General features: G+C 43.1%; 1 pseudogene; it reads left to right on the top strand.

The window, feature by feature from the left end:
• Positions 1-2,215: 2,215 nt before the first annotated feature.
• LOC132017490 (large ribosomal subunit protein uL22-like) lies at positions 2,216-2,757 on the top strand (annotated as a pseudogene).
• The last annotated feature ends 20,325 nt before the right edge of the window (positions 2,758-23,082 follow it).

Raw genomic sequence — 23,082 nt, 5'->3', positions numbered from 1 at the left:
CTACCAAGGGCTTTTGGGGTGGTGGAGCAGAACTGGGTTTCAGGGAGAACAATTTATTAACGATATGTGAAACAGAATGGAATATAGAGCGAGTGGAGGCAGGGAGACCTGAGCGAGGGCCTCTAAAGTCTGCCAGACTGAAGCAGGAAGGCGGGCATTAGCAATTGGAGAGTGTCAGGATGGAAAAGATGGCACGGGGGTGGGGAAGAGCTACTGTAGAGACAGAAGTTACAGGGTCAGAGGGCATATGGAAGCCACAGGCGGTGCCAAGATTTCCACATGGGGAGGATGGTAGTGCCGTGTGCAGAGGTAGGAAGAACATGGAGGAAGCATGTCATAACACTCCATGAAGGTGCACACATGAGCTGTTTGTTTCCACAATATCAGCTGTATTCGATCATAAAGCAAAGTTAAGTCACAATTCTAAAGCAGGTCCAGAATTCCAAACTCAGTGACAGTTCACCATGTGGTTGAACTTGGCTTCTTACGCGGCACACAGCAGGACATAGACAAGGCACACAGCACACAAGCTAACAGAAGGCTGCAGGAAGTGAACGCACCAAACGCAAAGTCAGTTCTGGGGGCACGCAGCTGAGATGAGGTCTCGGTCCAGTCTGGGTCAGCTCTGACACTCACTGCTTCTGATGTTGGAGCAGGGAAGGGCTTTGGTTCTGTTCAGAGATCAGTCGGGCAGAGCCTTCAGTGGAACTTGCCTTTTTGAAGTGGTCAGATGTAGAGGGGTCAGGTCTGGAGAGTCTGACGATTTGCTGCCCAAATCTTCCCCTTTTTAAAGGGATTGAATCAGTTTGGGGTCTCTGAGACCTCCTCTGGTTCTGCTCCTTATCAGTTCTGGGGCATCAGCTGATGTGGGTGCCGGCGATATCCCCCAGCTGCAGTACCTTAACTGCTTGCGTCATTGCTGGACACAGGCCCCTGCATGGCATGGGAGACTCCATGTTGGCCTCTAGGAAGCACAAGTTTAAAAGAAGGGACCATGAATCCCCTTTTGGACATACTAAGTTTGGGGGATCGATGGGATAGGTAAGTGGGGTTGCTTAGAAGGCAACTGGATATGAGCACCTACAACTCAGAGGCTCAAACTATTAGCTAAGTTTTAATTTTTTTTAAGTTTTTTTTTTTTTTTTGAGAGAGAATGTGAGCGTGAGGGGTGGGGGAGAGAAAGACTCTCAAGCAGACTCCGTGCTGAGCACAGAGCTTGACCTGGGGCTCATCTCAGGGCCTGAGATCACAACCTAAATCAAGAGTCGGAAGATTAACCAACTGAGCTACCCAAGCGCTCCATTAAACTATTAGCTACGCTTTTAGCCCATGTCACCTGCACTGAGGGTTTGGTCGGAGGCATAACTCTGGATGAGGATATGAGAGGTTTCTAAGCGAGCAATCAAAAGTAAGGGATTGGGGTACCTGGGTGGCTCAGTGAGTTAAAGCCTCTGCCTTCGGCTCAGGTCATGATCTCAGGGTCCTGGGATCGAGCCATGCATTGGGCTCTCTGCTTAGCAGGGAGCCTGCTTTCCCCTCTTTCTCTGCCTGCCTCTCTGCCTACTTGTGATCTCTATCAAATAAATAAATAAAATATAAAAAAAAAAGTCAGGGGAACTGGGCAAGTCCTTGAAGAATGCTGATTTAGGGAATGGGAGGAAGGAGTTAGAGAAGTAGTCCAACCGGAAAAGAACAGGGGTCTGTGAAACTGAGGAAGAGTTTTAAGAAGGGGGTGGGAAGCAATATCCAGTTTGGTAAAGGGGAAGAGAAGGCTGAGGATGGGAGCTGCTGATCCTTGAGAGAATGCTTACAGGACAGTGGTGAGGGTCGAAACCAAAGTACGGAACACTGAAAAATAAGTGGCTATAATTAATGCCACTGAATTGAACATTTATTTTTCTAAGATTTTATTTATTTGACAAAGAAAGAGAGAGAGAGAGAGAGACAGAGCACAAGCAGGGTGGGGCACAGGAGAAGGCAGAGGCAGAAGCCAGCATGCGGGGCTCCATCCCAGGACTCTGGGACCATGATCTGAGCTGAAGGCAGTTGCTTAACCAACTGAGCCACCCAGGTGCCCCTGAATCGCACATTTAAAAAGATTAAAATGGCAAACTTTGTGTCACTTTTTACCACAAAAAAAACACTAAGTGGGTGAAAAATGTAAACATTGAAAAAATCATCTCTTCTCGTGAGTGGCCTGAGATGATCTCTGAAAATGGCTCTCTTTTCACTTGACCCAGAAAAGCCTACAAAATCATGCAAACCAAAAGGTTCAAATCTTCATGTTCACTTTAAGAACACATGTGAAACTGCCCAGGCTATCAAGGGTATGTGTATCAGAAAAGCCACCGGGTCTCTGAAGGACATCACTTTGCAGAAGCAGCGTGTGCCATTCTGTTGAGACAGTGGTAGAGCGGGTAAGGTGTGCCCAGCCAAACAGCGGGGCTGGACCCAGGGCCGGTGGCCCAAATTGAGTGCTGAATTGTTACTGCACATGCTGAAAAATACAGAGAATACTGCTGCACTCAAGGGGCTAGATGTAGATTCTCTGGTCTTTGAGCATATCCAGGTGAACAAAGCCCCTCGACTTACAGGGCTCGTGGTCGGATTAACCCTTATGTGAGCTCTTCCTGCCACACGGAGCTGGTCCTTACTGAAAAAGTACAGACTGTCCCTAAATCAGAACAGGAGGTTGCAGGGAAGAAAAAGACATCCCAGAAGAAAGTGAAGAAAGAAAAACTTAGGGTCCCAGAGTAAATTCTGCATAAAATACATGCAAAAAAAAAAAAAGTCATACTGTTCTCTGCACTTCTCTCTATGCTTGAAAGAAACTGATTTAAAAAGTAAGCGAGGGAAAAAATGTAAGCAGGAAAAAATTAAGTGGTAATTCAGAAATGGAGGTAACAAATACAGATTACTTTTTAGAGAGATTAGTAGCTGAGCATAGAAACGAAAGGAAGGATGGCACAGCTTGAAAGGGCAATGGGATAGAAAGAATTTATTTTTCTTTTGATGCGGCAACTTGACCATGTTTCTAGGTTGAGTGTAAGGATCCAGAGGCTAGGGGAGAATGAAGATGAGGCCTGTGTAGTGGGTTGAATAATGGCACCCAAAAAGGTATGTCCACATAGTAACCCCTGGAACTGGGAATGTGACCTTATTTGGAAAGAGGGTCTTCCCAGATGTAGTGAAAGGATCCTGATCTGGATTCTCCAGTGGGCTGGAAATCCAATGACAAGTACCTTTGCAATGGACAGGAAAGAAAACACAGGAAGACTAGGAGAGGCCATATGAAGAAAAAGACGGTGGGAGGGATGTAGCTACAAGGCAGGGATGCCTGGTGCCACCAGAAGCTGGAAGGGGCAAGGAAGGAATCTTCCCCAAAGCCCCTGGAGGGAGCATGACCCTGCCAACACCTTGATTTCAGACATCTGCTCCAGAACTATGAGAGAATACATTTGTATTGTTTTTTAAAAAATTATGTTCAGTTAGCCACTGTATATTACATCATTAGTTTTTGATGTGGTGTTCAATGATTCATTAGTTACATATAACGAGTACATATCCCAACACGTGCCATCCTTAAACCCATCACCTTGTTACCCCCTTCCCTCCGAGACCCTCAGTTCGTTTCCCAGGGTCCATAGCCTCTCGTGGTTCCTCTCCCTCTCTGATTTCTCCCTTTTGGGATTTCCTTCCCTTCCCCCGTGGTCCTCTTGTGTCCTTGCTTATGTTCTACATATGAGTGAGACCATGTGATGATTGTTTTAAGCTGCCATGTTGGTGGGCATTTGTTCCAGCAGCCTAGGACATGAACGCAGGGGGAAGTGGGAGGTATTTGGCCAGCCTGGGGTCCTGAAACAGACCCGGAGCTGTATCCTGGGCATCTAGTGTTCTGTGCCTCCCCAGGGCCAGCACAACCAGGTGCTTGGTTATGAGCTTAGAAACTTTGGCCTCAAATAAACAGAAATTGCAGAATTTCACTTACAGATGTAATTTCCTTTTGCCTTCATTTTTTTTTCCTCTTTCACTCAGTTTCAGAAAATCAACAAAGGTTTCAGTGCTGAGATCTTTCTCTTTCTCTTTTACTTTGTGTCTTTGAAGGTATGGCAGTGGAGCCAGCGTGAGCTCCCGAGGTCTCTAGGGGAAATCTTCCCTGCAAGCTAGCACTGTGTACTTATCCACACAAGGCCCAGGTGACTGGAAGTCTGTGACCGAGCAGGGCAGCAGGTGGCAAAGGAAGAAGCTCCAGGGAGGCTGGAGATGCATCTACCCCTCACAACTGGGATGCACAGTAGTTCCTGATTTCAACCATGTCCATCCTTCTGAATTCCAGCACCGGTGGGCCTTCCTGGGGGGGCCAGGCTCCCCAGGGACAGAGATGTCTGCCTTCCCACCCAACCCTTTGCGTCATCCTAGTGGAGATGGGGAGATGAGTGTGGGCTAGGATCCCCCTCCAGGCCAGGGCGTGGGTACTATTTTGAGGCCTGAAGGAGGTGGGGCAGGGCTAACATGCTGCCTTTTCCCCCTCCCCGCCATTGAGCATACCTGCTCCCCACAGCTCCTGGAAGTCTGGCATTGGGAGCTTTCGAAGTTTGAGGAGAGGACTTTAGTGGCAGGGCTGGGTAGTGTCCTCTGGCAGCTGCCTCAGTTTTCCTGTGGCGACAGTGATGGGTGGCCACAGACATGACTGGTGGGTAGGGTGGCCCATGGGGAGAGCACAGCTCTGACGGGGTCCTCCGTCACCAATTCGGTCATTGCCCAGGCTCTCAGCCTCTTGTGTCACGGTCTACCCCCATCCCCCACCACAGCAGTGCACTGAGTCCTTCTCTTCTCTCTCACTTGGTGCCTCTCTTTCCTTTCCTTCTCATTCCTGTTGCTCAGGTGTATCTGGAACCTCTGGTGTTTGTCCCCTCCCTGGTATGACTACTACGTGCTCAGCTGTCTGGGTCTTTGAGTCTGCCCTCGGCACGCAGGGCATGTCACAGGCTCCTGGGCCACCACGCTGTGGCCTCTGGAGCTTGGTCCCCATGACAGCTCCTGGTCTCTGCGCAAACCTCCCACTCTGTGCTGCTGTTTCCTCAACACTTGGCTCTGGGTTCTTGCTTGTCCTGCTTCCTCCACCTGGAATGGTGTCCCCACTGATCTATCCGTGCCTTTCCTCTAAGACCCAGCTTTCCTACTTTCTCCACGAAGCCCTTTCCACTTAAGCAGTCCACAGTGCCTTCCCTTTCCTGTGAAAATTTCTAGTGTGGGAGTACTGTCATCCCTTGTTCCTACTCACTTTTCATCTGGCACTAATAGTTTTCATGGATGTGGGTACGCTCTCAATCTTTCCTTCATGCATTTGTTCAGAAACAAATATACCAGGTAGCAACTATGGGCCAGGCCTTTGAATATAACAAGGAGTAAAACCTAGGCCCTATCTTCTATGAGCTTCGGATATGGTGTGTGTGTGCTGGGTGTGTCTCCCACTGGCTCTTCCACATCCCTCTGCTGACCTGCTTATGCCTGAGAGGCTGAACCATGTGGGGCCATCTACAGGCCCCCTCGACCCTCCAGCTTCCAGAGGGCTCTGCTGGTGGAGATCCCCTGCAGGAGGCAGAGCTCTGAGTTGGCGAGGGTGGTGGGGGTGGGGGCTCTTGCTCTCCTGGCTCCTTGCTATGGAATTGCCCTCGTAGACATGTCATCACTTCTTCTCTTTAGATCTAGTAGTGGTTGGTTGTCTTCAATCCTTGGGCAAGGGGTGGTACCTGTGCCCACTGTTACTGGCCCCGTGCCATTGCACCGTCCATCCCGGTGGCTTCTGCATGCCCTGCCCACACCTCTGTGGGTGGCCCCTGTGGTCTGTGCCCCCCAAGTGTTTGTACCCTGACCTAACCGGGTGGAAAGCCTTTCATAGGGGGAGGCTGGAAGCGGCAGCTCATAGTCTGAGGACAGGAGAGACTGCCAACATGGTGTCAGCTCTGCCCATCAGACTCTAATGCATGGGGTGAATGCCCAATATCTTTTGCTTTTATGTTTCTGAAGGAAATGTACTCTTTCCCACTTAACTCCTATCCCACACTACTTCCCACGTGGAACATTTCATCATGCAAGAATACCAAAATAATTAAAAATTTTTAAAAAACATGCTTTACTGAGGAGTTTCTGGCTAAGGTCTCTGAATGTGTGCCCCAAGGGCTCCAGGGCAGGACTCCAGCTGGGCGGTGGAAGACTTGCTGTCCTCACGTGGGTGGCAATTGCTAGAACAGGGACTGTTTCGTTTCATTAAGGGAGCAAAGCATGCTGTCAGCGGGCAGCAGTAGCCATGGGACAAGATGCAACCAAATCTGACTCCGAAACATCCTGTCCTAGCCTCAGCCCACTTCCCCCGTGGGGGTTTTCCAGGCGCAGGATGGTAATCAGACAAGGAGGGCCCCTTTGAAGAGGAATTCTGTCATAGTTGATCTAACGTGTTCCGGACATTCAGCTGCCCCCCAAACTGCCCCCAAACAACTGTTTGCTACAAAGCAGGGTTCAGGATCCAGAAAGACCATCTTGGACTTCGCCCACAAGTTTAGTTTTTGAAGTGTCTACGGGATGGCCAGTTATCTCTAGGGTGAGCGTGAGAGCCAGATCCCAAAGCATCGTATGGTCTGCGGGAGCTTTAACACCCTGCTGAAGGAGAATTCAACAGAAAGAAGACTGTTCAGCTGGAGGAGATGTATCTAAGAAGCAAACGTTTCTTAAACCCCACTCATGTGCAACCTCAAGCCACAACTGGATTCAATTACCGCGTGGAAAGAAAGGCATTTTCTCATAAAGCTGCTCTGTTTCCATGCCTGGCTGCGAGCTGGGTCAATCATGACAAAGACAAACCTGTGTGTTGTTTTTTGGTGGTTTTTGTTTTCAAGCCCTTCCACCGGTACTGCCAGGCCCCAGGCCATTTGGATCAGTTCTGTGGGGGCCAGTTTACTTGTCTTGGCTTTTGGCCTCTTTGTCCAGCATTGATGACAGAGGAGCGCTAAGCCAGTGTCCTGGGTGACCGCTGGAATGGAGGGGCTACACAGCATGATTCCTTGGTTGCCCGGTGCCTGCCTGCCCCCCAGGAAACAGCACTGAGGGGGAAGGTCAACATTTTATGGGAGGAGAGCAGGGGAGATTGTAAGGGACTTGCGAGGGGCCTCGCGTACATCAGCCTGGGTGTATCTGTTCTCAAATATTCACAGTGATAACTGGCTCCCTCGGAGCTCTGTGCTACCTGGTCTGCAGAGCTTTACCATGAACTCCTTAGTCTTCCCAACAATCCTCTGAAGCAGGTACTGTCGTCCCCACTTGCAGAAGGGAAAACCGAGGCACAGAGAGGTGATGTAATTTGCCCCAGCTGACGCAATCAGTAAGTCGCTCCGAGCCGAGGCTCTTGTTCACGACATTGTCCCAAGGTATGCTGTAGAAGTTTTACACCATGAGTGGCATTTATTTAACCACTAAACCTATTCATTGTTCATTATTCTTAATTCATTCCTACCGTATTCTAACTTCATTATTTTCCTTGACACAGCTAAAAGACCCATTTGTATCGTTAGATGTGCATTTTAAATAACCAGACTGGGAGACCCGTTTGGCCCATCCTGCCTTGGGTAGACCAGAAATGATTCGTAAGGAAAGTCAGTGGGCTTTCATAAAAGCTCTTGCACACAGGGAGGCTGAGAACCAGCTCACTCAGCTGTCTGCTCAGCAGCCCAGGCTCCCGGCACAGGCTTGACTCTCTGATAGGAAATTCCAGGCCTTCCAACCTGGAATGAACATAGGTAGAGCCATCAGCTAAATTCCTTGCAGAAGTTGCCAACTGGTCACCTATCACCTCCCAATTCCCCCTTGCTCTACAATAATGGACCAGGACCCTTTTTGCGGCTCTGCTTTGCCAGCTAGTGTGGTGTGCGATTCTGTCAGTAGACGGGGATGTTGGGAGAGGCTGGGGCTTCTCTGCTGGTTCCGGGTGGCTTGCCTTGGCACGCTCCTATGGCCTGCAAGGCTCTTTCTGCCCCGCCAGCTGGGTGGCCACAATGGGGCCTTCCTGTGGGGAGCTTCCCGGGGCCATCCCTGTGAATGATTCCCACTGGAACCCCCACTGGAGGGTCACAATAGAGTGCCAAAGGTGGGCTACCTCTCATTGGATGGCTTCCCTGGCACCCCATTGGAGAGCTCTGTCATGATTTCTAGGACATGGTATCTCGTTCAATGGATGGCTTCCTCGCTACTCCAGACAGCAGGTCTCTGGAAAGTCTCACCAGTGCATCCCCTTATGAACTCTTTCAGAGCACCATGGCTGTACCCTCTCCAATAAGGTCTAGATCTCAGTCTTAGAAAGAGGTGGCCTCTTCCTGAATGTTCTGGCTCAGCCGTAAGGGCGACAGCTATTCTCTAATATATATTTTAGTCTGCCATTTTAAATAAAGATGTATCTCTTCTATGGAAAAACATGTAAAAATTCATGGAGCATTGGAAACAACATTAAAACCCTTTCACTATAAATTTACTAATAAGTAATAAATTAATAAGTTAGAAAAATCTGTATCTTTTCTTAATTCTTAGCCCTCTGTCTGCATGACCAGTGGTAACCCTGGTGCACAATTGAGTCTGTGACCTTTGTTTATCAGTTTGACATGAGTTTATATAAGCAGTTGGATGCGATCCCATAAGCCACATGGACCCAGAGTCCACAGAGGCTTGCATTTGTCATCAACCATGGCAAGATCAGATTCCATTTTTTTTCAGATGCTAAAGTTTGCTAAAATTTGCTTAGCTGGATCCTAATTGGTGGAGACTTGGGTTGGTCCCTGCTTTTCCATATTACAAAAACTACAGCTTAAAATATCTTTGTTGGACTTGTGTCAACCCCAGCTAAGTTTTTCTCTTGTCTCCCTCTTTCTCTTCTCTTAATAGCTGAGCTCACACATTTCCCCACTAGTAGACAATAGATTATAGGGAAAGGAATGAGAAATACAGGAAAAATGTCTGCCCACGTTGGAGCTTTTTAGGGAAGTAAAGGCTTCAAGAAGCAATAGGTTGTATTCTGGAGGTATCTTTTGTCCAGAATAGAGCCAATATCAGAGGTAGGGGACAATAATTGGTTGGGTGGGGGGGACGGTGGGGGCCTAAGTATTGGGAAGAGAGTCATTCTAGAGACCAAGACTGTCTTTTCTTGAGTGTCTCATATTATAACTTGTGACTAATGCATTAGTCACACTGAGCACGTGGAAACTGCACAATATATACTAGAAAAACATTTAGTTCTCAAGAATAGCCTCAAAATCAGACAATACTTGAAGTAATTGAGAGTGGGAAGCACATTGTGATTACTGCTCTCTGACATTTTAAACCACCAATAACTCAATTGTTTCCTGAATTCCCAGGGAGTCAGGGAACACCAAAAACCCTCTTTGTCACTCAACTAAGTAAATGTTAAACTCCTGCTTAAATCTTTTTCTTCACAAAAAAGCATTCTTGGTATGATGCCCAGAAGGAGGCTTAAGCATAGCATCCTTCATATTGTTCATTTTTTCCTTCATATATCATGTTTATCTAAAAATGATTTATTTCACACTCATTCTTTTTTTTTAAAGATTTTATTTATTTATTTGATAGAGATCACAAGTAGGCAGAGAGGCAGGCAGAGAGAGAGAGAGAGAGAGAGGGAAGCAGGCTCCCTGCTGAGCAGAGAGCCCGATGCGGGACTCGATCCCAGGACCCGGAGATCATGACCCGAGCCGAAGGCAGCGGCTTAACCCACTGAGCCACCCAGGCGCCCTTCCACACTCATTCTTAAAAGCAGCTTTTTGCCACACATGCATTTCTGGGTTCTTTTCTCTTATCACTTTGAAAATATTATTCTACCTGTTTTCTGGTTTCCGTTTCTCTTGATGCTTTATAGGTTTCTTTGTTAGTGATCTGCCTTTTTTCCTGCTTGTTGCCTTTAAGATCTTATTTTTGAGTTTAGCATTCTGCAGTTTGACTACTATGTGCTTAGTATAGATTTAATTTTTTTTTTTTAATCCTGCATAGTCTCTGTTGTGCTCCCCTCTCTGTGGATTCTTATCATTCATCAGTGCTGGACTTTCTCAATTCATTATCTCTTCGAATAATGCCTTTCACCTATTGTCACCTATTCTGGGGCTCTTAGGATCAGCATGAGAATGAGTTAGGATGAGTTAGAACTCATTCCGTCCTCCATGTCTTCACCCCTCTTTCATATGCTTCCTGTCTCTCTGTGCTGCATTCTGGGTAATTTCTTCGGACACACTGATTCCCTGAGTTTCTTTTCAACTATGTCTTAGATATTGTTTACTCCAGCCATTGAGTTGTTAATTTCAGCAATTATATTTTTCATTTAAAAATATTTTACTTAGCTCTTTTCCAAATCTGCCTGGTCATATTTCATATATAGTATTTAAAAATTTGCTTTTGAAAATTCCAGTACCTAAGTCTTGGAAGCATGAATTTGTGCTTTCTGCTTGCTCTTACCTATTGTGGCTTATTTTCTTGCTGTCTGGTGATATTTGATTCTGAACTCATTTTGCTCGATCTGTGGAAGTGCTGAGGGCCTAAATCAGAGTTACTTACTCCAAAAGAGTTTTTCGTTTGGTTCCTCCAGGACTCAGATGACTGATCTAGCCCCATCGACAGTCAGAGTTTACTTGAGTTTGCCTTCTGCACCTTGCAATGGGCCCAGGACATAAGGGTCGATTTGGTCCTGTACTCACCTTACCACTCCTGCTTGGCTTTCAGCTTACTGCTCCTTTCTTTGGACTCTGGAGGGTTCCTTTGCTCTCTGCAGGCCACATTAAAAATGAATTTGTGTTTAGGATCTAAAAGATTTGTAGCAGGAGGGCCTTCAGAGGGTCGGCTCTGCCGCGAAGCTGGGAGCGGTATCATGTGGACACAGATGGACACAGAAACAAGATATACACACGCGGAAGCAAACATAGCCTGCATATTGCCATTTAAAGATAGCAGATATGAGAAAGAGAACATTTCAAAGCTCTCTCTGTCACTCCTCACATACATGTATGTGTATGTACATACATTACACTTTTATAATAGAAAAGTTAGAGATGAGTGAAGAGCTAATACCCAAAGTAGGTATAATACTTCCTTTAGGGACTGAAGCTGGTGTTCAGGGTGGAGTAAACAGCATTAACAGAGGCACCAAGAGGGAATAAGTAAGGCCATATCTTTGAGTCTCTGTTTATAAACCAGGCCTCGCCTCACTGTTATTTTATTCCTCTGGTTTCGTAATTATAAGACTTAGGTAGTAATTTTTCATCTGAATATCCCTTTTAAAAGTTCCCTGTAATTTCCTTATTTACAAGACGGGTGCTCATTAGAGTCCTGCTGGTCTTATCAGGTGGCTTTCATTATGTGGACAACAAAAGAACGAACCGTGTCATTTACTCTCCTTGATGATTTTGTAATTCAGGGTCCTGAAATCAAACAATACCTCAAAGACACGCACCTTGTTTCCTACTTCCACGTGCAAAGTGAACATCTCTTCCTTATAATATGCAGTTACTGAGGAGTGTTTTGAGAGGACTGGCTTCTAGTTTTTATTTTTTTAATTATTTTTAATTTTTATTATTATTATTATTATTTTTTAAGATTTTACTTATTTATTTGAGAGAGAGAGAGAGAATGAGAATGAGAGGGAGAGGTCAGAGGGAGAAGCAGACTCCCCTCTGAGCAGAGCCTGATGTGGGACTGGATCCTAGGACTCCAGGATCATGACCTGAGCTGAAGGCAGTCACGCAACCAACTGAGCCACCCAGGTGCCCCTGGCTTCTGGTTTTTAATACTAAAATTCCCTCGGACACATATACGCCTTCCCCGTGGTATGGCAAGTCTGTTTGGCTCAGCCTCAATCCAGATCTGTGCTGTCGCTCTAAACATTGTCCTTTTCTCTGGTCTTCAAAACAAGACGATCCAAAACAGAACCTACTTCTGGGTTGGAAATTAGTTGTAGAAAATCTGGGCTCTGAACAAAAACCACATTTGAAAGAGTATGTCTTTTCTTTTATTGGCTTTTGCTCTAAAAAGCAGAGGCTGAAAAACAGCTGTTGGCTGTTTATACAGTATTTCTGATTTAAGTGTTAGACAATAGCCGTTTTCTTCTCCACTTAGAACGACACATTTTTTCTCAGGCCATTTAAGTCCTCTCTCCGTGTGGCCACAAGTATTGGTATGTACCTCCTCCCTCTCCCTGGGTTTCTGGAGGAGATTAAGGATTCTTTTCTCTTTTTTCTTCCTTCCTTCTTTCCTTCCTTCCTTCTTTCTCTCTCTCTTCAGTTTCTGGTTTTTTCATCTCAGTGTCAGACTTTGGTTTCTCAGAATAGATGGCTGAGTTTCATAGGTCAGAGTTTTGTAGGTTACCTTTTAGGCCAATCTGACACAGGTACTCACACAAGACACTTTAGAGGAAGTTTCTATAGGTGCAAGGTGTCTATAGGTTTATGGCGAGATCACATGAACCCAATTCAATATATACTGAGCTATCGTTATTTATTCTTGAGCCCTGAAGACTGATGGTTGGTTTCCTCCATTTGGAATTCAGATAGTAACTCCTGGCTCTCCCCACTTACTCAGACATGCTCTAAGGACATTCTTCTTGATCACCCTCACAGTGCAGAGCAGAGCAAGATCAGCAGGACTCATGGAAGCCTTGTAGATGGGTAGGGAGCACTCCCCAACCTCCAAATGACCCAGCCAAAACATTTTCTTGTGTGCTCATCTCCTGCGTTGCCATGGCAATTATTAAAGACAATGGTAACAACACCTAGTTCCTTATTATTTCAGGTCTGCCTGATATCAGGCAGTCAGAGCCTGCCTAAAGAACATGTAGCCTCTTCATCTATCAGTTTATCACATCATGGGGCAGGCAACCTCTAAACCAGTTTTTAGAACTTGGGGATTCTTAAAAGGTGACATCTGAGAAGCATTAAGAGCTCATTGGGTTAAAGATGCAGCTGCATGAAAAGCAATTTTTATACGCTTCACTAGGACCCTGGGTATTTGCAAATGTATAGGGGTAATGCTATCTCCAACCCCCTGAAAACATCCTAGAGGTATTCCTCAGTCTTATTTTTTGGTCACAGATGAAAAACAATTTTGCTCTTATTTAGTAAGGAATGACACATATCATTTTAAAATTAAATTATTTTTATTTTAATTCCAGTATAATTAACATACAGTGTTATATGTGATACAGTGATTCAACAATTCTATACATTACTCAGTGCTCATCATAATAAGTGTGTTCTTAATCCCCTTCACCTATTTCCCCCATCCCCCCACCCACTTCCCTTCTGGTAACCACCAGTTTGTTCTCTATACCGAAGAGCCTGTTTTTGTTTTTCCTTTTTTGTTTGTTTTGTTTCTTAAATTTCACATGAGTGAAACCATATGGTGTTTGTCTTTCTCTGACTGACTTATTTCACTCAGCCTTATACCCTCTAGATCTATCCATGTCATTTCAAATGGCAAGATTTCATTCTTTTTTGTGTCTGAATAATATTTCATTGTATATATACACCATATCTTCTTTACCCATTCATCTATCATTGGATACTTGGGCTGCTTCTGTAAACTGGCTATTGTAAATAATGCTGCAGTGAACATAGGGGTCATATATCTTTTTGAATTAGAGTTTTCATATTTTCTGGATAAATACCCAGTAGTGGAATTACTGGATCATATAGTAATTCTATCTTTAATTTTTTGAGGAACCTCCATACCTTTTTCCACAGTGGCTGCTCCGGTTTGCATTCCCATCGATAGTGCACAAGGGTTCCTTTTTCTCCACATTCTCACCAACACTCGTTGTTTCTTGTGTTGTTGGTTTTAGTCATTCTAACGGGTATAAGGTGATAGCTCATCATGGTTTTGATTTGTATTTCCCTGATGATGAGTGATGTTCAGCATCTTCTTTGGTGAAATGTCTGTTCATGTCTTCTGCCCATTTTTAATTGGATGATTTGCTTTTTTGGTGTTGAGTTATGTAAGTTCTTTATATATTTTGGATACTATCCCTTCATCAGATATGTTATTTGCAAATATTTTTTCCTGTTCAAGTTGTCTTTTCATTTTGTTGACTGCCTCCTTTGCTATACAGAAGCTTTTTATTTTGTTGCCATCTCAACAGTTTATTTTTGCTTTTATTTCCCTTGCCATAGGAGACATATCTAGGAAATGTTGATTTTTTTTCTACCAAAATGGCTGCTGTCAGAGAAATTACTACATGTGTTCTCCTCTACGATTTTTATTGTTTCAGGTCTCACATTTAGGTATTTAATTCATTTTGATTTAATTTTTGTGTATGGTGTAAGAAAGCAGTGTAGTTTCATTCTTTTACATGTAGCTGTCCACATTTTTTTCTTTTAGATAATTGGTTCAAATTAGATGATTAGAAAAAAAGTTCCCTTGTGTGCATCTTAAAACACTAGGTTTGTATGACATTATTCCAAAAACAGGTTTTGTGGTAAAATAATCTCTCCCTTTGGGAGATATAAATTTTGGCCTGTGAAAGACTCTGAGAAATCCTGTAGTGGAGAAAACATTGTTGAACTCCATTTTCACAGGCTGAAATTCACCTCTCTTGGTATATTCATTGGGAAAAAGGGGGTCCTACAGTCCGACTTGAAATTCATGTTGTCAGCATCCTCACATCCTGCTCGGCAACCCAGGACTAGGAACCACTGGGGATCCTACTTTCAACCGCCCTCTCTTATTGGTGCCAACTCTCCACTTTCCTTACCAACTCCCTTTGCTTATGGCGCAGAGCTCAAATCAGGACTAGTGCCCAATAATGAGACCAGTCAGACTCCCACTGACTTACCCAGAGCCTTGACTTTAAAGAGGGAAGACCTGATGGTTGAAAAAAAACTGGCCTCTTCTCCATGGTTGTCTTCACCTGCCTTCTTGCCTACGTGAAACTGTCTCTCTTCTGTGGCACATCTGCCTGCATTACTAATTATTGTGTGGCTTTTCTCCCACCTGGTGCTAGGTGGTAGACCGGTGTGGTCCTGGGGCAGAGCTGTAGCTGGTATGAAAGAGAAAGATGTAGAACCACAACTACTCTTACAGAAAGGGGCAGACATTCCCAAAGTATAGGGGTAAGGATATTTATCCTCAGCCATGTTAATGCCGGCCAGGATGAAGTCTAAGTTGAGATGGGGAGTAGCAGTCACAAAGAAATACATGTGATTTTGCAAAGGGATAAAAGTAGATAGTGACTTAGGCCATGGCACCACAGCACCCAGGTGCCAACTTCTTAAGTGTGGAAACATCCATCTCAGTCCGGAGATCAGAAACCCTTATAAAATAGTGTGCCAAGGTTCTGCCTACTCGCCCTCTAGGCGTCTGGGTGCAGGGTAGGGGGAGCAAAGGGACAAGGAGTAGGAGGGGGGAACTGACATGTTCTGGCCAGTCATTCCTTGAGCAGAGGCCAAGGAGACTTTTCAGGAGAGGGGGGATTTCTCTTTGCCAATGAAATCCATCTGTGTATTCATCACTTTCACCACGCATGCCACAGATTGCATAGTGTTGGGTCACGGGTTTATTTGGTTACATTCATGCCCGTAGCCACTGTACATTGACACCCTTTGCAAGGAGGAAATAAAAAGTTAGAAACGGGTTGCATAACAATCATTAGTTTCATAGCCGAGTAAGTTATGCATAACAGTGCTTTCAGCTGTTTTGTTACCAATCTGGCCCCAGGAACAAGATGAAGCTGATAAAATGTTTATGGGCTAGTAAATTTTTTCCTGCTAATTTGCAAGGCTATAATAAAACCCATGAACTTGATGGCCTGCAGGAAACATAACAAGAACCGGGAATATACAGTAATTTGGAGCTAGAAGGCCTCTTAAGGACCTACAGGAAATGACTCCAGGAAAAGAGATGAATCACTACTTTAAACAGAGAATGATGCTAAGTTTGTACTTAACCAGTTATAGCTTGAGAAAAGATGTTCCAGAAGGAAGTGGTGGAAATATGCTGCTTTCAATTATTCTTGCTTTAAAGAATAAAATGAATGCAAGTATATAAAAACAATTTTCAAATGAAAATGGTTACTGAGGCAGAGTATCTGTTGTGTAATACTAACCTTTCTTTCATACAGTATACACAGTCACACTGTGCCCTCTTGTGGAGGAAATATTATAATTAGAATTCAGAAGATGCTCTGACCTATTTTAGTTGTTCATCGGATTTATTTTTAGGAAAGTTTATTCAAGGGAAAAGATGGTTTGCAGGAAAGGGTCATTGCTGGGGCACCTTACAGCATGTACATTTGAGTGGGGTTATTCTTACACTAAAGGGAGCAGGAATCAAAAGGAATCATGGGGCGCCTGGGTGGCTCAGTGGGTTAGGCCGCTGCTTTCGGCTCAGGTCATGATCTCAGGGTCCTGGGATCGAGTCCCGCATCGGGCTCTCTGCTCAGCAGGGAGCCTGCTTCCCTCTCTCTCTCTCTCTCTGCCTGCCTCTCCATCTACTTGTGATTTCTCTCTGTCAAATAAATAAATAAAATCTTTAAAAAAAAAAAAAAAAAAAAAAAAAAAAAAAAAGGAATCATGATGTTTTGATAGCGAAGAAATATCCATCACAGAAAGCTGGCATTTTAATTATTTGCTTAATGTTAACATGCACTCATTTTACATCTACAAATAACAGTAGATTATACACATTTACCTATTTTATCTCAAAACTGTGGGGTTGTAGAGGGAAACCGAGGCTCAGGATATTAAGTACTGTTTGAGTTTACCTAACAAATAAATGGCAGAGCTGGGATTTGAATTCATCTTTCCCTTATTCCATAAGCCTGCATACTTTCTCCATTGTGCCAAGTTGACTCTCTACCCAAATATTTCTTTTTTTTTTTTTTTAAGATTTTATTTATTTGTCAGAGAGAGAGAGAGAGCGAGCACATGCAGACAGAATGGCAGGAAGAGACAGAGAGAGAAGCAGGCTCCCTGCTGAGTAAGGAGCCTGATGTGGGACTTGATCCCAGGAACGCTGGGATCATGACCTGAGCTGAAGGCAGCCGCTTAACCAACTGAGCCACCCAGGCGTCCCTACCCAAATGTTTCTTGAGTGTTTAAGACATGTGAGACACTGCTGCTGGGTGCCTTGAGACTGATAAAGTGTAAGATACTCCTCATTCTTCAGGAACTTATAGCCTAAATAGGGAAATAAAGACCTACATGGACACTCAACAGTGAAAAACTCAAAGCTTTACCTTTAAGATCAGAAACAAGACAAGGATATCCATTCTTGCCACTTTTATTCACATAACATTATAATCCCTAGCTGGAGTAATTAGGCATGAAAAAGAAATAAAAAGCATTGGGAAGGAAGGAAATTGGGAAGGAAGAAGAAAAACTGTCATTATTTACAGATGACATAATATTACATACAGAGAACCCTAAAGACCATACCCCAAAAATCCATTAAAACCGGTAAATAAATTCAGTAAAGTTGCAGGAAACAAAATGTACCCAATGTGGGGCTTGTTCTTACAACCCTGAGATCAAGAGTCACATGCTCTATCAACCGAGCCAGCCACGTGCCCTGAAGAAATCTGTTGCATTTCTATACACAAATAATGAACTATCAGAAAGAGAAATTAAGAAAGTAACAATTCCATTTATAATTGCATCAAAAATAACAAAATATTTAGGAATAAATTTAACCAAGGAGATGAAAGACCTGTACTCTGACAAGAACAAGACATTGATAAAAGAAATTGAAGACAACACAAATAAATGGAAAGATATTCATGTTCATGAGTTGGATGAATATTGTTAAAATGTCTGTACTATCCAAAGCAACCTATGTTCAATGCAATCTCTACCAAAATTCCAATGGCATTTGTCAGGGAAATAGAACAAACAGTCTTAAAATTTGTATAGAACCAGAAAATACCCTGAATCGTGAAAGCAGTCTGAGAAGAACAAAACGCAAGGCATCACTACCCCTGATTTCAAACTATATTAAAAAGGAATAGTAATCAAGACAGGAGGGTACTGGCATGAAAAGAGACACATAGATCAATGGAAGAGAGCAGAAACCCAAGAAATAAACATTTATGACAGGAGGCAAGAACTACAGTGGAAAAAGGAACATCCCTACAATAAATGGTGTTGAGAAAACTGGACAGCCACAAGCAAAAGAATGAAAGTGAACCACTGACTTATACCACACACAAAAATTAACTCAAGATGGATTAGACTTGAATGCAAGACTTGAAACCATAAAACTCCTAGAAGAAAACATAAGGGTAAGCTCCCAGACATCAATCTCAGTGATGAGTTTTTGGATTTGACACCAAAAGCAAAGGTAACAAAGGCAAAAATAAACTACATCAAAGTAAAAAGCATCTGCACAGCCAAGGAAACCATCAACAAAATTAAAAGGCAACCCACTGGATGGGAGAAAATATTTGCAAATAATATATCCAATAAGGGGTTAATATCCAAAATATATAAAGAACTCATATAACTCAATAGCAAAAACCCAAACTATCTAATTAAAAAGTGGGCAGAGGATCTGAATAGACATTTGTCCATATAAGATACACAGACACATCATCAAGACAGCATGGTACTGGCACAAAAAGAGACACATAGATCAATGGAACAGAATAGAGAGCCCAGAAATAGACCCTCAACTCTATGGCCAACTAATCTTCGACAAAGCAGGAAAGAATGTCCAATGGAAAAAAGACAGCCTCTTCAATAAATGGTGCTGGGAAAATTGGACAGCCACATGCAGAAAAATGAAATTGGACCATTTCCTTACACCACACATAAAAATAGACTCAAAATGGATGAAGGACCTCAATGTGCGAAAGGAATCCATCAAAATCCTTGAGGAGAACTCAGGCAGCAACCTCTTCGACCTCTGCCGCAGCAACATCTTCCTAGGAACAACGCCAAAGGCAAGGGAAGCAAGGGATAAAATGAACTATTGGGATTTCATCAAGATCAAAAGCTTTTGCACAGCAAAGGAAACAGTTAACAAAATCAAAAGACAACTGACAGAATGGGAGAAGATATTTGCAAACGACATATCAGATAAAGGACTAGTGTCAAGAATCTATAAAGAACTTAGCAAACTCAACACCCAAAGAACAAATAATCCAATCAAGAAATGGGCAGAGGACATGAACAGACATTTCTGCAAAGAAGACATCCAGATGGCCAACAGACACATGAAAAAGTGCTCCATATCACTCGGCATCAGGGAAATACAAATCAAAACCACAATGAGATATCACCTCACACCAGTCAGAATGGCTAAAATCAACAAGTCAGGAAATGACAGATGCTGGCGAGGATGCGGAGAAAGGGGAACCCTCCTACACTGTTGGTGGGAATGCAAGCTGGTGCAGCCACTCTGGAAAACAGCATGGAGGTTCCTCAAAATGTTGAAAATAGAACTGCCCTATGACCCAGCAATTGCACTATTGGGTATTTACCCTAAAGATACAAATGTAGTGATCCAAAGGGACACATGCACCCGAATGTTTATAGCAGCAATGTCCACAATAGCCAAACTATGGAAAGAACCTAGATGTCCATCAACAGATGAATGGTTTTTTTTTTTTTTTTTTTTTTTTTTTTTTTTTTTTTTTTTTTTTTTAAATGAAATCTTGCCATTTGCGACAACATGGATGGAACTAGAGCGTATCATGCTTAGCGAAATAAGTCAAGCAGAGAAAGACAACTATCATATGATCTCCCTGATATGAGGAAGTGGTGATGCAACATGGGGGCTTAAGTGGGTAGGAGAAGAATAAATGAAACAAGATGGGATTGGGAGGGAGACAAACCATAAGTGACTCTTAATCTCACAAAACAAACTGAGGGTTGCTGGGGGGAGGGGGTTTGGGAGAAGGGGGTGGGATTATGGACATTGGGGAGGGTATGTGCTTTGGTGAGTGCTGTGAAGTGTGTAAACCTGGTGATTCACAGACCTGTACCCCTGGGGATAAAAATATATGTTTATAAAAAATAAAAAATTAATAATAAAAAAAAAGATACACAGACAGCCAATGGGTACATGAAAAGATGCTCAATATTACCAAATTTGAGGGGAATGCAAATCAAAATCAGTATGAGATAATATCTCACACCTGTTAGAATGCCTATTTTCAAAAAGACAAGAGGTAACAAATGTTGGTGAGAATGTGGAGTAAAGGGAGCCCTCGTGCACTGTTGGTGAGAATGTAAATAGGTGTGGCCTCTGTGGAAAACAGTATGGTGGTTCCTCAGAAAGTTAAAAATGGAGCTACTGGGGCACCTGGGTGGCTCAGTGGGTTTAAGCCTCTGCCTTCGGCTCAGGTCATGATCCCAGGGTTCTGGGATCAAGACTCGCATCGGGCTCTCTGCTCAGCAGGGAGCCTGCTTCCTCCTCTCTCTCTCTGCCTGGTTCTCTGTGATCTCTGTCTGTCAAATAAATAAATTAAAAAAAAAAAAGGAACTACCATGTGATGCAGCATTTCCACTCTGGGTATCTATCCAAAGAAAACAAAAACACTAACTCAAAAAAGATCTAATATGCACCACCATGTTCACTGTAGCATTATTTACAATAGCTGAACATGGAAACAAAGTGTCCATTGATGGATGAAATGGGTAAAAAAAAAAATTGTGTAAATTGTATACAGGGCACCTGGCTGGCTCAGTTAGTAGAACATGGGACTCTTGATCCTAGGTTCATGAGTTCAAGCCCCACATTGGGCGTGGAGCTAGCTTCAAAAAATGTACACACACATACACACACAGGAGTATTATTCAACCATAAAAAAGAACAAAATCTTGCCATTTGTGACAACATGGATGGAACTTGAAGGCATTCTGCTAAGTGAAATGAGTCAGACAGTGAAAGAAAAATACTGTATGATCTCACTTATATAGGGAATCTAAAAGAAGGAAAACCAAGTTTATAGATACAGTAAACAAATTGGTGCCAGAAGTGGGGTGAATGGGGGTTGGGAGAAAATGGGTGAAGGGAGTCAAAGGTACAAACTTATATTTATCAAATAAATAAGTCACAGGGATGTAATGTACAGCATGGCGAGTATAGTTGATACTATATTGCATATTTGAAAGTTGCTAAGAATAAATCTTAAAAGTTTTTGCCACAAGAAAAATAATTCTGTAACTGTGTGTGGTGATGCATATTAACTAGACTTATTGTGGTGATCATTTCCTAATAAATACAAATATTGAATCATTATGTTGTACACCTGAAACTAATATAATGTTGTATGTCAATTGTGCCTTAAAAAAAAAAAAAAAGCATATGTAGAAAAGATATCACCATACAGTTCAGTTTAAAAGAAACAGCAATATAAAACTTTTTTAAACAAAGGATTTGTAGGGTCATGCACATTTTTCCCCCTTTTAGTGCAGAAAAACTATATACTTTCTTTAATTGTTTAGTTGCTTTTGGCCTTGAGTGTAGATAGGACCTATGGCTTGTTTCTCATCAACAGAATATGGCAAAACTGAGAGAAATATGTGATTACATGATTATGTAACTTAAAATTCTAACATCCACTTTGCTGGGGTCTCTTTCTCTCTGGCTTTGAGGAAGCAAGTATTCATTTGGAGAACCGCACATTGTAAGGAACTGTGGTGGAGTGGGGGGCATCTAGTTGCTAAGGGCAGCCTCTGCCAATAGCCAGCGATATATGGAAGTCCTCAGTCCTACAACTGCACTGACTTCTGCCAGTAACTGTCCCTAGTGGAGCCCTGAATGAGACTGCAAGCCTGGCTGACATGACTGCAGTCTTATAAGACCCTAAGCAGAGGACTCATTACCCATGTCTGCACTCCTGACCCGCAGAACTTGTGAGACAACAAATGTGTGTTGATTGACGCCACTAAGTTGGTGGTAATGTTGTTACTAGACAATAGCTAGCTAGTACAGTTGTCTTTCAGAATTTATAAATTCTAACTCTTACGTGTATGTTTTTGATCCAAGTTAATTTTTTATAGATTTTTTTTTTTTTTTTTTTTTTTTTTTTTGCATAGGACCATCCATTTATCCAAGCACCAATTGGTGAAAACATTATCCTTTTCCCATTGAACTGCTTTGGGACATTTGTCAAAAGATGATTGACTGTATAAGTGTAAATCTATTTCTGGACTTTCCGTTCAGTCGCTCTGTATGTCTGCCTTTATGCCAACATGCACTGTCTTCATTGCTGTAGCTTTATAATATATCTTGAAATCAAATAATATAAGTTTTCCAACAATTTTTTTTCCCCCAAAGATTTTTGGCCATTCTAGTGCTTTGCATTTTCATATAAATTTTGGAATGCAGATTCATCGTGATACAAAAACACTCTGCTTGTTTGCCCTGCTGCCCCAGACCTCTACCTTTAGCTTCCTCACCCATGAGTCACCTGTCCCCTGTGTCCCACAATTTCTGGAAACACATATCAAGCTAAGAGGTTTCCTGGAAGCTCCTCTTACTAGACCTGGGAAAGGGGCTATCACCCCTCACAGCATCGTGAGGCTCTCACCAGGGAACTCTTCCCACAAGCCCACCGTAGTGGGGTTCCAGGTGGAAAGTCACTGCACTATTTTTTGTCTCCAGCGGCTTGGATTCTTGGCCGCCTGTGATGAACATCTTCATCTTTGTCTAATAACTGGTTTGGGGCCTAATATTGATTGCATTTTGATGTCTCACTCAAAACTCCAAATTTAACATTTTCTTACATATTTAAATTTAGGTAAATTAAACCACTCAGATAATTTCATCTAGCATTTTTAGTTGGTGTGTAGGGGGAGGTCTGTCCAGAGAATTGAATCTGTAATGCAGAAGTCTGCACTCATTTTCCACTGCGTGATCACTGCTATTCTTTTCCTGTTACCATTATAGTGACAGATTAATTGTAGGGAATGTACAGAGCGTTTCTGCGCAGTGCGATCACACTGTAGAACACAGAGAGAATTTACCTATTTGGAAGGCCAGAAGAAATAGAGCAGGATTGTACCTTTTGAATATACTGGGGAAAACAGAAGTGATTGGAACCCA

Source organism: Mustela nigripes, chromosome 5 (genome assembly GCF_022355385.1).
Source record: "Mustela nigripes isolate SB6536 chromosome 5, MUSNIG.SB6536, whole genome shotgun sequence".
In the NCBI taxonomy this organism is placed as follows: Eukaryota; Metazoa; Chordata; class Mammalia; order Carnivora; family Mustelidae; genus Mustela; species Mustela nigripes.
Note: the sequence above shows the minus strand (reverse complement) of the source record. Positions and strands in the feature narration are given on the sequence as shown.